General features: G+C 35.8%; 1 pseudogene; it reads right to left on the minus strand.

Moving 5' to 3' along the window:
- Window positions 1-13466: 13466 nt before the first annotated feature.
- LOC124076814 (U2 spliceosomal RNA) lies at window positions 13467-13610 on the minus strand (annotated as a pseudogene).
- Between the last annotated feature and the right edge of the window lie 2340 nt (window positions 13611-15950).

The following is a 15950-nucleotide window of genomic DNA, read 5'->3' on the forward strand; positions in this document are numbered from 1 at the left end:
TGGCTTTTGTTTGGAAGATCTATCCAGTGGTGAGAGAGGTATGTTAAAGTCACCCAATATTATTTTGGTGTGGTCAATTTTACTCTTGAACTTTCAAAGAATATGTTTGATGAACATAGATATTCCATTGTTTGGGGCATATATGTTTATAATTGTTCTGTCTTGTTGGTGTATGGTTCCTTTGAGCAGTATGTAGCGCTCAAGTATGTAGTGCTTTTTTTCTTTCTTTTGATTAACTTTATCTTGAAGTCTACTTTATTTGATATGAGGATGGAAACCCCTGCTTGCTTGCCCAGTCCATGTGATTGGTATGATTTTTCCCAATTTTTCACCTTAAGTCTGTGTACGTCTTTTCCTATCAGGTGAATCTCCTGGAGGCAGAATATTATTGGGTCTTTTAAAAAATCCAATCTGCTTGCCTATGTCTTTTGATTGGTGAGTATATGTCATTAACATTCAGGGGTTATTGAGACATGATTTGTATTCATAGCCATTTTGTTCATTTTTGTTTTTAATTTAATTTGACTTGTTTTCTCCTTTCATTAGTTTTTCCTTTAGTGTAATACTGCCCTTTGCTGATTTTCATTGTTGATTTTTTGTTTCCTCTTCAATGGAATATTTTGCCAAGGATGTTTTGTAGTGCCAATTTTCTATTTGTAAATTCTTTAACATTTGTTTATCATGAAAGCTTTTTTATTTCATTATCAAATCTAAAGCTTGATTTTACTGTATACAAGATTCTTGGTTGGCAACCAATTTCTTTCAGAGCTTTATACATGTTGTTTAAGGATCATCTAGCTTTCACGGTCTGGGTTTAAAAATCTGCAGTTATCTTAATTGTATTTCCTCTATATGTAATCTAATTCCTTTTTCTCATGGCTTTTAATATTCTCTCCTCATTTCTTATGTTGAGTATTTTCATTATAATGTTCCCTGTTGTGGATCTGTTGTGATGTTGTACATTTGGTGTCCTGAAAGACTCTTAAATTTTGTTTTCCAATTCATTCTTCATGTTTGGAAAGTTTTCTAATATTATTTCTTTGAATAAATTGTTCATTTCTTTGGTTTGGATCTCTACACCTTCCTCCATCCCAATAACTCTTAAATTTGGTCTTTTTATGATATTTAATATTTCTTGAATGTTCTGCTCATGGTTTTCTTACCATTTTCATTGTGTGGTTTATGTTCTTTTTAAGATTATACATTTTGTCTTTCTTGTCTGAGGTCCTGGCTTCCAAGTGGTCTACTCTGTTGGTGATGCTTTCAATTGAACTTTTAATTTGGTATATTGTTCCTTTCATTTCAAGGAATCTGGTGTTTTGGTTTTTTTTTTTTAGAACCTCTATCTCCCTATTGAAGTAATCTTTTTTTTTCTTTTATTTGTTTATGTAGCTCTTTGTTGAAATGATCTTTTGCTGCCTGTATTTGCTCTCTTATATCATCCTTTAACTCACAGAACATTTTGATTATATACATCCTGAATTCCTTCTGCATAATTTCTTCCACTGTGCTGACCATGCATGGTAATAATGTGGTATCTTGATTTGTTTGGGGCACTTTCTTCCCTTGGCTTTTCATGTTGCTCATATGTCTTTCTTTCTAGTGCTGTGGGTCTGAGGCATTATTATTTTTTTTTTATTTTTTCTTTACCCTATAGGCTTATTGTGCTCCTGTAGGGTTCCAGTACCTCTCCTTTTTTGGGAAGGACAATATTAACAGATCCCATTATAAACAATATAACACCTATAAACAATTTGTAGCTATTAAAACGTTTACAGTTTGGTCACAATGAACAGAATTGTTGAATTTGACTATTATTTATAATATAATCAGTAGGTTTGTAAAATGGTTTACAGTTTATGATGGTCAACAATGACATGGGGGCGAGGCATAGGATGATATGCTGAGGAGGTAGGATGTGAGGATACAGAGTTAGTATATTTTAGGAAGTGTGAATGAGAAATCGAATGAAGAGGGTTAGTAGCAGGAGAATAGACAGGAAGTAATTTGGGGTAGACAAATATAATGGAAGACAGTAAAGTAAATAAAACAGACATATGTATTAAGAAATATAAAGAATGTTAAAATAGTTATAATTGAAGGAAAAAAGAAAAAAAAGAAGAGAAAAAAGGCATATATAACAGAACTATAATATGCTATTCAGATGTCCCAGTCCTCAAAATCCTAATTTATGCAATATATTTTGTTTTATATATGTTGGGGATGTGAGAGCATGAGAATAGAGGTAACAAAGAAAAAGAAAAAAATAAAACATCAAAGGAAGAAACTAGAATTGTTAATTGTTTTGGTTGGAGATCATATCTTTCCTGCTTCCCTTCTCATCCAATGTGTGAAATTGTCTGTTGTTAACTGTATCTCCTTCCTCAGGATGGAGAAGGTAACCAGGGTGGGAAGGTTGGTTCTGCTGCAGGGCACCTGGAAGTGAAGTGTGGCATCTGCCAGTATCTGCAGGGAGATTGCACCTCAAGGGTCTCTTTTTGGGTTTGCTCCTATGACTTGAGTCCCCAATCCTATATCCCTATGTTGCCTGAAGATTTTCTAGCTCCTAGTCTCTCTGTTAGTCTCCAAACTGTTGTCCCATCTCCCTCTCACTTAGCATTTTCAAATTAAGGAAACTCTCTCACTAGGGCTCCCATGGTGGTGCCCTGGTCGTACTGTGCACCTGTCCCACTGAGGGCTGCTTTGTGTTGGGCAATTACTGTGCTGGGTTATCAGCTACTGGGAAGAGAGGGGAGTTGAAAATTCGGTGCTTGGCCAGTTGGAGTTCCAATCTGGGAGCTTCCCCCACTAAAGATGGTGAAGAAGTTGACCCAAGATGGAGGCAGGCAGCTTCCAGCACTGGGGTGTTGGGTCAGGTGAGGTAAGCCAGGTGATGGTATTGTGTGATGTGTTCAGAGATGAGCTCTATGGTGTGCAGTGTTGCAGTTGTTAGCTGTCCTCAGAGCCTGTGGGATGTCCCCTGGTGCAGGTAGACAACCGGGCAGGAGACTATGGCAGTAGCTGCCAAGTTGCAAGAAGGAGGAGACCAGGGGAGCCCCATGTTGGTAGATGGGGGTCCACATGGGAGTGGGTGCCAGAGTTCCTGTGGGTGGGTAGCAGCTGAGTGTCCTGTGTGGGAGCAGAGTGGCTTCTGGGAGTTCTGAGCCAGTACTGATGTGGTGATCCTGCTAAGGCACTCATGAGCTCTGTGTGGTCTAGAAAGCCGGGAGTTGAGTGTTGGTAGACCCAGAGCCCTACAAGCAGTCACAGTGCTGGTGATTTCTGCACAAGAGCAGCTGTGTAGGGGTCCTCTACTATTCTAAGAGAAGCAGTATTGCCACTAGTTGAGACGCAGGCCACAGAGCAACACAGAATGCTGCCTTCCTCTGGCAGCATCTTGGATCCTAACTTTTGTTTATTGTGGAAGGTTTTTATTTCATCATCCAAACTGAAGCTCTCAGGAGGCTCAGGCAGGAGGATCATGAGTTCAAAGCCTCAATTCAGTGAGACCTGCTCTCTAAATAAAATACAAAATAAGGCTGGGAATGTGGCTTAGTGGTTGAGTGCCTCTGAGTTCAATGCCCAGTACCTCCCCTCAATAAATGAAGCTCTCTCTTGTTGTGTGTAGTATTCTTGGTTGGAATCCATTTGTTTTTCAGATCTTGATATATATTATTCCAAGATCTAGATTTTTGGATCTGGTTTGAGAAATAAGGAGAAGTCCACATTGGTTTACCTCTAATTGACCTGACATTTTTTACTAGAAGGCTTTAAAATTCTATCCTTATTCTGCATGTTAGGCATTTCATAGCAATGTGCCTTTGTGTGGGTCTCTCTGTATATCTGGAGGCATTTAATCCTCCTTTATTTGATTTTCTGCTTTATTCTTAAGGTTTGGGAAGTATTCTTATGTTATTTCATTGAAAAGTTTGTGGATTTCTTTGTTTTGCATTTACTAGCTTTTCTCTATCCTGATAAATCATAAACTTGGCTTTTCATGGTATCCTGTAACTCTTGAACATTCTTTTCATGATCTCTTAACATATTTTCTCTATGGTCAACTTTATTTTCAAGATTTTGTATTTTGTCTTTGTGGCCTGAAACTCTGTATTCCAAGTGATCTAGTTGCTGGTGATGTTTTTCAATGGGTTTTTAATTTGGTTTATTGATTCCTTCATTTCAAGGATTTCTGATTGACTCTTCTTCGGGACTTCTATCTTATTGAAGTGATGTTTTTAACTCTTGAATTTTCTCTCTAGTTTTATTTCTCAAACTGATTTGAAAGGTAAAAAGAGTTTTTACCTTTCAAATCAGTTTAACTCTAAACTTTCTAACTCCTTTCTAACTCCTTCTCTGACATTTCCTCCACTGTGATATCAGTGGATTCTGTTAATGCGGTCTTTTGTTTTGTTTTGGATGGTTTGTTTCCTTGCTTTTTCATACTGTTTGTTAATTGACACATTTATCAGAAAGAATCTGAGGTGACAGAGCTTCTGCTATATGAATTTATAGTGTCCCTAAACTTTTCCAGTAACTCACAGTTTAGTCGAAAACAAATAATAACAACAGCAAATACAAATCATATGCAGCCAAATAATCTCTGCTAAGACTTTTACAATGTTTCTTGTCCAATAAAGAGAAATGATATGATCAGCTATTACCCAGAGTAAACCCAGTAAGTTTTCAAAAGTTCTTGCAATTTTGAAAGGCGAACAGGGAGAGAACAGAAGATACGTCAAGTGTGATGATTATGGGGGATGAAGAAAGAAAATAAAAGTAAGAAGAGTGGAATAGAGAACAATAGAGTTTGGTTATTACCAGAAGAAAATAGAGAAAGAAAATCAATGGAAACAGATAATTAATAGAGAAAAAAAGAAAAATTTAAAAAATGAAACAAAACCAAAATAAATGAATAAAACCTCTTTAAAAGACTGAGTAATGAAAATAACTGCCTTCCAAGAATACAAGAAATTAGAAAAAACACAAAAAATATTTATATGTGTCTAAACCATTCAGCTTACAATTAAGCAGGAAAAAAAATTCTTAATAAAAATAAATGAATAAAACCTCTTAGCCTTTAAAAGACTGAGTAATGAAAATAACTGCCTTCCAAGAATACAAGAAATTAGAAAAAACACAAAAATATTTATATGTGTCTAAACCATTCAGCTTACAATTAAGCAGGAAAAAAATTCTTGATAAAAAATTAAGAATTTTCTTTTCTTTGTAATCGTCAAAATTTGTCAATAAGAATATATGTTCATTGTTTATTCCCAAATGTCTTCCTTTCCATTTTTTCTTGAGGTAAGTATTGTGTTTAAGAGTATTGGCCAGAGGTTGTCAAATCCTTCCTTCTTTGGAGTTGCTTTGTCACATTGCCAGTTGGAGTTCAGAAATTCTCAGTTTCCCTTCATGGCCATGTTAGGTAGAGTAGGAGGAGTGTGTGATGTATGATCTACCATAAGGATGGGGTCTGTGCAGTGTTCCCTGTGAGGAGTTCCTAAAGGTAGAGCTTCTTAAGGCAGGGTTTAGGTATACGTAGGCTCCAGATACTTGTTTGAATGAAAATTGGTACGACGATTTTAAATCAGCTCACCTCCAAGGCTCAGCAGCTGTCCCTCCATACCATGAGATGACACCCCAGGAATCTATGCTGGGTTCCACTCGTATAAAGTAGGAGCCAATTCCCCTTTGTCAAACATGGGCCCCAACTTTCCTAAACTCTTGGGTTCAATCCCCAAACTTAGTCACTCTCCCCCACTCTTTCAATTTCCCAGCCAGGTGTGGCCCTCCAAGATTGTCATGCGTGCCACCAAACTCATGGGGAGAGGAAAACCAAGTGGGTTTCCATGACCCATATTCCCCTGTGTAAAGCCCTCTCTGTGTCTAATTTTCTCCTGGCCTCTTGTTCATTGTCTATGATATGCAGCATTGGTTTTTCAGGCCAGTTTTTTGGACCAAACTTGGGTTTGCCAAGACTTGGCACCCATAGCCACTGGCCCCTACCACTTGGCTTCAAGATGGCTTCTTCCTCCATTCTCTGTGGGCAACCTGGAGAGACATGGTTTCTTTCATGCACAAAGGTATTTGCAGCACACCTCTGGATCAGTCTGGAAGTTTCCATGATCTCTAATGTTTCCATACCAAGACATACCACAGGTGTCCTTACTGACTAGCTGCCTACCTGCTTTCTTGGTTTCATGCCACAGCGCAGCCTGGAAAGTGACCTCCTCTACTCCACCATCTTCTCAAGTCCTCACTCCTGGATTCTTATGTGTCTTCTGTGCCAGTAGATGTAACTGCTTCATCCTTGTCTGAAAGATTAAACCTTTTCTGAGGAAACCCCAATAGGCTTCCCAGAGGTAATTACTTTAAAAAGATTGATATTCCTCCTTAGAATCCATCCTTAACATCCTTGTTTGGTATTAGACCTACATTGAGAATCGAGTCACAAAATGTCTCTAAATGTGAAGTAAAATGTGTTATTAATTTGGAGAATGCTATATACCAAGAAAACTGCATGCTTTTTTCCAATTCATGAGTATAAATCAGTGAATACCTGTAGGAATTGATATTAAGGTTGTGAGATACTGATGGAAGGAACATAGAATTAGTTATGACCAAACGTATTAATTTCTTGAATTAAATATAACTTCTGGGTTTACTTTTACATTATATGGGTTCAAACATTTAAAAAAATCTGTTTGAAACATGAACTGAAAGGTGGCCCTACATTAAATGAAATTGAAGTACAGACCAGCCTTGATATACTGCAGAGGAAGGGATATAAAGGCTTAAGAAAAAAAAAAAAAAGGTAGTCAATTCTCATTTAAGACTTGCTCACTCATTCTCAGAAGGATTAGATTTCATGAATACAATATATTAATATGTAATTATAATTCCAGGATCCTTGGATAACTCTTTAATCTTTATTCTCAATATGTCAAAATACCATGTGGAGGAAAGGGAGGTCAGAAAATATGGAAAGTAGTACTGAGGCCATTGCATTGGAAACCTTAAATAAGATTGGGCAAATAAATACATCTGTTGCATTGGTTAAGAGGTGACATTTAATTGCCAAAGGTAAGGAGGTCATGGTTACTGGAATGAGAAAAAAAAATGAGGCTGTAATCAGAATAGTCTGACATTCTGAGATCTATGGTGTAGAATAATTGATAATGTTGTTCCTAGAGATAGGACAGAAGTGAATTCTACTAAATTATAGTTCTATCTGCCTAAACAAAATTAGATGGTAAGTGGCAAAATGCTAATTTAAATTACAAAACACAAACAATTTTCAGACTTCAATCAGACTACAAACCAGTACACTTGAATGAAGAGGAGGCTGGGTCCCCAAAGGGATAAATTTATAATGTGCCAAAAATTTATAATGCTATTTTCTCAAGTCATCAGCAAAGTAATCTACATTAGAGGTTTTTGTCAGTGTGGCTATGTGCACTAATCAGTGTTTTCCAGAAATACAGATTGATTGATGTGAAGGAACTGGCTCACATATGTATGGCTGCTGGCAATTTGAAAATCAGCAGAGGTGTAAATTAGGGTGGAGACTCTGGGAAGAAATGACTTTTCACTTCAAGCACAAAGGCAAATTTATCACTATCTAAGGGGATGTCAGTATTTTATTTTCTAAGTCCTTCAACTTGTAGGTCCTATTCACATATTATGTATAATAATATATTTTATAAAAGTCAATTGATTTATTGTTAATTTGAAAAATACAGAAACAGCTAGATTAGGGTTTAAATAAATATCTGAATGATGCTGCCTAGCCAAACTGACACATAAAAGTAGTTATTTCAAATTCTACCCTTGTCAAATTAGCACGTATACACTTCTACTAAAACAATACTTAATTTACAAATAAAGACAATAACCAGGTCATACTTAGGGCTAACATGATTAAACTAACCTGTAGAGAACCAGAAACACTCTTCCCCAAGAAGATGATACAAACTCTTTGAGGGACTGCATAGGACTTGACATCCTATGAATAAAATACTATGATTTAAAGTCAATTACAACTAAATACAGTGTGATAAAAAGGTAATACATTTATACTCTTCTGTAAAATAAAACATAAAAGAAAAGATAGATGATAGATAGATTAGATAGATAGATATAAAAAAGAAATAAATACCAATAGCAATTACAGTTGTGAGGTCTATAACTGGTCACATGGTCATTGCAGGTATAGCACTACGTTTTTTTTATTCCGCATTATGTATTCCATTTTCTACCAGAAAGTAACTTACGTGGCTGTGATTCCTTGTCAAGTGGGGTAATGCAAAAACCTCACACCTGAAAACTTTAGGTAATTAGTAGTCCTGCTTGAATTGGGTTTTTGTAGTTTTCCATTGACTATTTTTTTGCTGTATTTTTTATTTGTTTGTTTTAGTAGTATGTATTTTGACATACATGTAGAATGTATTTTGACATAACATGCATACATGGAGTATAAATTGCCATTCTTGTAGTTGTACATAATGTGGAGTTACACTGGTTTTGCATTCATATATGAACACAGGTAAGTTCTGCCCAATTGTTTCTACTGTCTTTCCCATTCTCATTCCACCTCACTTTTTCCAATTCCACAGTGTACAATCTGGTGAACCTAAACTCCTCCCCAACACCTATTTTTAGTCAGCATCCACATTTCAGAAAGAATATCCAGACATTGTTTTTTTGGGGGGATTAGCTTATTTCCCTTCCAGTTGCACCCATTTACTGGCAAATGCCATAATTTAATTCTTCTTTATGGCTGAGTAATATTTCATTGTGTATATTTACCACACTTTTTTAATCCATTCATCTATCGAAGGGCACCCAGGTTGATTCCATAGCTTAGTTTTTATGAATTGAGCTGCTATGAACATTGATATGGCTGCATCACTAGAGTATGCTGATTTTAACTCCTTTGGATATATGTTGAGGAATGGGAAAACTAGGTCAAATGGTGGTTTCATTCCAAGTTTTCTGAGGAAGCTCCATGCTACTTTCCAGAGTGGTTGCACCAATTTGCAGTCTCACCAACAATCTATGAGAACACCTTTCCCCCCACATTCTTGCCAATATTTAGTGATTCTTGTATTCTTGAAAATTGCCATTTGTACTGGAATGAGATGAAATCTCAGTGCACTTTTAATTGACATTTTTCTAATTGCTATTGACATTAAACACTTTTTCACATATTTTTCAACCATTCATATTTCTTATTCTATGAAGGGTCTATTCAATTCCTTTGCTCATTTATTGATTGGGTTATTTTGGGGGGGTGTTAACTATTTTGAGTTTTTTATATATCCTAAGGATTACTGATCTATCTGAGATACAGGTGGCAAAGATTTTCTCCCATTCTTTAGGATCTCTCCTCATAGTTCTTGATTGTTTCCTTTGCTGTGAAGAATACTTTTAGTTTGATACAATCCCATTTATAGATTCTTGATTTTACCTCTTCTGCTTCCAGAGTCTTTTTGAGGAAGTCAGATACTCAGCTGACATGATGGATATTTGGTCCTGCTTTTTTTCTAGTAGGCACAGATTCTCTGTTCTAATGCCTATGTCCTAAATCCACTTTTAGTTGAGTTTTATGCAGAGTGAAAGATAGGGGTCTGATTTCATTTTATTACATATGAATTTCCACTTTTCACAGCACAATTTGTTAAAGAGATTATATTTTCTCTAATGTAGGTTTACATAACATTTGTCTAGTATGAGATAACTGTATTTATGTGGGTTTGTCTCTGTGTCTTCTATTCTGTATCATTGATCTTCATGTCAGTTTTGGTCCCAATACCATGCAATTTTTATTACTATAGCTCTATATTATAGTTTAAGGTCTTGTATTGTGACACCTCCTGCTTCACTTTTCTTGCTGATGATTGTTTTGGTTATTCTTGGCCTCTTGTTTTTCAAATAAATTTCAGGATGCTTTTTCTATTTCTATGAAGAATGTCATTGGACCTTAGTAGGAATTACATGAAATCTGTATAGCACTTTTTGTAGTATTCCATTGACCTTTAATGACAGGTCATGTTAATGCTAACAGACATTCTAAGCATTCTTCTGAGTTATAGACATACTCTTCTTTACATCCATTGTGAATTAGTAGTTCAATTTCTCCTTGGTAATCAGTGTCAGTCATCTCAATGAGAATAGTAAGTTTCTTCTGTATTGATTCAAAGACATGAAGAGCCCCAAACACCAAGGTGTCATCATTAACTTGTAATTGAATGAAATCATTGTTGGGTCCTTAGAGTATGCCCTTGGGGATTTATCTCCTCACTGTCCTCTTCTCTCTCAGCTTCCCTGCTGCCCTGAGGTGAGCATCTCTGCTCTATCATGCTCTTCTGTATTCCACTCAGTACTGTTAGTTTTTTCGGAAGGTCACAACATAAAGGGTTAAAGGTGATGTACTAAATTGAGGATTAAATTGCATTATAGTGCCAAAGACACCAACTAGGCACTTTCCCCTTTTGTTGTTATTGTTATAGGAGTAACCAGGTGCAGCAAAACTTTCTTCACCTTAGAAGTAATATTTCAATAGGCCACATACTAATGGACTTCTAGAAATTTTACTGGAGTAGGAGGAAATATTTTTTTCCAGATTTATTTTCCCCTCTTGGACATAAATCTTATTAAGAATAAGTTTATAATAATTGCTACTTCATTCTTACTAAACCAAATTGGTCCAATGAAATCAATGTAATGTACCAGTCTGATGCTGTAAGTATGTTGAAGGAAAAAAAAGGACATTTGTGAAGCAAATTATGACATAGGGCTAGAGAATTTATACATCCCTTGGTAAAAAAAATAAAGGTGTATAACCAGCCTTGTTAACTGAAAGCAAACTATTTCTGGTAGGTTTTACTAATAGGTATAGAGAAAAAAGTATTTTCCACCTCAATAGATGTATAGTAAGTTCAGGAGATGTGTTAGTGTGCTCAACCAATCCATCCATATCTAGTACACAAGCTACAAATGAAGTTAGGACAAAGATAAACTTATGATAATACTCTGCCATTCTCCCAAATCCATCTCACTTCTGCTTAGGCTAAATAGACAAAATCAATGGGGATATAATTAGAATCATAATTCTGGCATCTTTCAAGTCATTTATGTTAATAATCTCTGGAATTCCTCCAAGAACTTGTTATTGTTTTTTATTTAACTATTGCCTAGATAGAGGCAGTTCTATCAGCTTGTGCTCAGTCTTTGCGACCACAGTAACTCCACTCCATATTCATGGAAACAACTGATAATCTTTTCCAAATACATACTTCATAACTGAGGTAGTAGCCTTAGAATGCTGTTGGGGAGCACTTGGACACACTATGATATAAACATGATCTAAAAATCTATTTATCATATAACCTCTAAATTTCCTACATTTGGATATCTTGAGTTTTGTGCAGTGACACTTAGAGACAATGTCCAGTAATCCCTGAAGAATTGAGTATTTCCATATTCTATTCACACTGCAAAACTCATGTTTGCCTTTTATTTCCCTTTAGGCAAGGGTAAGAATATGATTAATATTATAAGTTTTTTTAAAAGTACCAGAGTTCCTCCAGCGTATACAGATTCCCCTTCATTCTAAGAATTTGGAGCTGTAAACTGGCTTAAGTCTAGGAATTTGTTGATGGTCCATTATTTAAAATTATTATTCAAAATTTACTTTTGTTCACTGGACCTAGAACTCTTGTGTTTAATCAGATTTATTATGAAATTAGTAGACGTTTCATCTATATCCCTTCTATAACACAATATTTAGCCTATGTTCTAGATCTCTTTAATTCAGGTTATTATGATTGGTGCTTTGAATTTTGTCTATTGTGATCATCACACTTTCCTGAGCTTTGGAGATTGGTTTCTTCCACTTGGCACTTGCAAACCAAATATCTAATTACCCCAAAGGCACATAAATTTTCCAATTTGGTGGCAGTAGTTTCTCTACAATTTAAATGGAAGAGAAATCATAGAGATCTTCAGGTATTCTGGGGTTCTCATCAGAGATTTATTTCTACTAGTAATGGCAAAAGGTGTATCCCCTGTATTCTGCTTGGGTATATGAGCAGATTGTAAATTAAAATTCCATTCTGAAGTTCCTTTTTCTTAAGTTTTCAAGACTTTTCTCTATTGTATACTAAACCACAAAACAGGTGTGCATTTTGAATTAATTTACTATGGACCATTTTTTGTCCATTTTGCAGCCAATCAAAGAAACTGTTAATAGTTCTAATGCAAAACTTGAAGTCTGACTCTAGGTCAAAAAACCTATCAGTGGCTTTTTAAGGCATAGTTGTTATCAATTACAAAGGCTTTATCTGGCAGATTTAACAGTGAAAATTAGTCCTTCCACATGAGAATTGAGACACAGCTAGTGAATTAAAATCTCTGAAGGGAGTTGCAGTCAAGGTCTCAGACCTCCTGGCAGGTTATATTCTTCACATATTTGTATTCTTAGCTGTGAAACTTTTTCCTAAGTAATTTTTTTTTTATCAAAGAACTTAGGCAGAGGTCCTCTTCAGGCACCTATGTGCAGAGAAACTTTGAGGACATTTTTCCCTACTTTGACTCAGTACTTAGTACTTTCCCAATCCTAAACTTTCCCTTGTCCTTCTTTTCTGTCCTTTTGTGTAGCCTCCCTCAGCAATGAGATCATCCATACATCTGTACTAATCCACCTGACTCTCAACTAGTGCACTGTTACATAGGGAAAAATAAAACTTGAAGATATTTTCTGTTTTTAGACTGTTACTTATACCATGGTAATAATTCTTTAAAACAGCTGAATTTTCATTTTTGGCATGGTGATTTAATCAGTTTGATAATCAGTCTTTTTCTCTCTACTTGCTCAGCCAAACTTCTTGCAAACTGTAATTGTGAACAAGATATCCATTTAAAAACAAAGTAATTCTAGAAAAACTAGTAGTCTAAATATCCCATATTTTTTCAAAGGGCTATTAGACTCCATAGAACATTCTACAAAGGTCCTAGAAGATATTTGAATGGTCTGGAGCTCAATAAGGATACTTCATCAATGAATTTTGAAAATGTTTGCAGATTCTATGTGTTTCTTCTCCAGCCATGCTAATGGTTCTGGAGATGCATTAACAAAAATTATATAAACCATGTGCTAAGCATTTAAGGATGCTAGCACATGGTTTATATCATCTTTTCAAAGTTGAGGAAAATTTTGGTCTTTCACTTTAGTCATATGTGTTCCCTGTCTGATTAGGGAGCAAACAGATAATGGTACTATATGGGACAAATTACTAAAGATCCCCATCTTCAGAATTTTCTGACAGGGGCTGTAAACAGAATAAATTTTGCTTCTGATAACAGTCCTGGGTTTATGACCAAAGATATTGAGGCTTCTAACCCTAGGACATTTGTCCAAGTCCAGCTATGGGTGGATCTCCCGTTCCCTATAAACCTTCATTATTATAATGTACATTACAGAATCTAATATTGGTATAGATCAGTTATTTATGTATACCTTTGTTTACCTTTGTACCCAAACCCTTATGAAAATTGTTGCAGTTATGGTCATCATACACTTGATCTTAGCCAAAAGGCCGAGAAGCGATTATGGTCATCATAATGGGAAAAAATTATATGTAATCCTACCTGTCTCATGGGATAAAGCTTTTGCCAAGGCTGTTTAAAATCTTCAGATTGATGCAAAAAGCCATCTTGTAAGGATAAGATAATATGAAAAATCAGTTCTTCCCCTAATAAATATTTTGTTATTCATGTGAATGCTCATTAGATGACAAAAGAAAACATAATCTATAAGCAGATTGTGCTTGGCAGCTAAATGCATAGACTAAATTGACTTTCATCATAGAGTAAATAGATGTACTATCAACGATCTCCTAAATACCTGATAGGATGGCACATAGAAATTCTAACCTCATCCTAAACTGTATCTACATACATAAAAATATCTTCAGAAATCACTGAAACAGAATGAAAGGCTATCCTGTCTGCTAGACCCTAACCAAGGCTAAAAATATTGTGTAGAAAATAAGTTTTTTTAAAGTCTTCTCATCCCTTCCAGAAGGTTTGGTGTGATCCTGACTGCAGTTGATGCCTAGAATTCCCCATGAATTCCACTGATTCAGGCCATGAAATCCAGGATCTGGAGGAACATATTTGTCTCTTCTTCAGATTTTCTGAGCATTTTGCTTCTGATAACAGTCCTGGGTTTATGACCAAAGCTATATATCAGTGGGTCCAATCATGAGACAGACAATGGATTCTCCAGCTCAATGTCACCATGAAGCAGGAGTTGAGTATTTTAATTGACAATTAAAATACAGGCTCAAGAAACTAACGGAAAAGGAAAAATAACCCCAGTCCGGTCTGTTGGTTTCAAGGAAGCAGCATTGGATTCCCATTTAGCAATTCCTGAAAGGGAGACTTCTCAATTGCTCCTTAATTTTGTTTGACTTTATGTTCCATTCATTCAAATTCACACTCAACTTTTACACTTATAGACACCTCAATCTTTGTGGATGATCCTGAAAGAGCCACATATCCCCTTTAACATCTCACAAAAGACCAGTAAATTAATACATATTAAACAGCAAGGGGAGGGAAGTTATATAGACTTATTTCAAAACTCCTGATTTTGTTCTAACTAAATTTTAAATATGACATCTTTCTGGGTAACTATATGAAAATATTTTTTTCCTCTAATGTTATTATTACTCTTGCACAAATGCTTTCTGACAACATGACTAGATAAAAATGAGAGCAATTTAAAATTACAAGTTGTTAATTACTGTATGGGACATGTTGATAACAATAACAAACTAAAACCCTAATACCTGGGAAGGCACAAGGGAGGTTGGGAGGACAATAAAAACTTTTATGTTTTATAACTACTCCTGAAAGCTTCTCTACTACCTAAAAACAAACCAAAATAAAATGAAATCTCCCTACAGCCTCTCCAAGATACTGGGATTGCTTTTAATACAGACCATTGAGCCTACAACTATATTTGACAGTGCCAAGTATGAGACAGCAGAGAATAGTCTTGGCTTTTGTGCTTGTAATGGCAAACTCCTCCACATGTCATCCACATTCATGAGGCTAACAAACTGATGTCTTAGACAAACATGTTTAAAACTGATTTAGGCAGTCCCTCCTAAATCTATAACTAAACTATCCATACTAGAATGAGGATGCCAGGGAAGGAGGTATCAGGATAGAAGTAAATGTTGAGATCCTTGTTGAACTTCCTGACTAATGTGTGTCCAGTTTGAAAGACCAAACATTGCAAACTCCTTGTTTCCAGTAGTATCACATGTGTTCTCAGAAATTATATTTTACATGTATGTACCTTCACCATGATACTGCTTTAGTTTAGGTAGATACTCAAGGAAGCTTCAAATTACTGGCCAAAGTTGTGTCATATATAAACTAATGCCTTCGGCCAGGTAAAAAGTAAAATCCATACAAAAATTAAAAAAAAAAAAAACACCTGGTTCTCTGATGTAGTTCCTCATGGGCTATAAATCATTATTTTCCAGTTTGGTAAATACTGAAACTCATAATTACACTCAATTTTCCAGGCAGGCCAGATCATCCTGCTTGGAGTGGTCTTTATATAGCCTTGTTCACCTCTTATTTCAAATGGATTACCCAGTTATTGCCACAGGACCTCAAATTCTGACCAATTCAGTTTCATGATAGGATAGCCTATATTACTTCCTTAGGTACTGAGCAATCAAGAGATGAAATTGAAGAGACCAATTCCTGGTAAAATTCTATGTGTGATTTGTTGGGCCTGACCATAGGTGATTAATGAAGGCTTTACCTGGAAGGCCTTTCAGGGAAATCTGCCTTCTTCATATCAGACTTGGGGTACTGCCAATGAATAGGAGTCTCTGGAGGGACTTGCCATCAAACCATCAGGACCT

Source organism: Marmota monax, unplaced genomic scaffold (assembly GCF_021218885.2).
Source record: "Marmota monax isolate L192 unplaced genomic scaffold, Marmota_monax_Labrador192_F-V1.1 WCK01_AAM20220418_F8-fsc00050, whole genome shotgun sequence".
NCBI lineage: Eukaryota > Metazoa > Chordata > Mammalia > Rodentia > Sciuridae > Marmota > Marmota monax.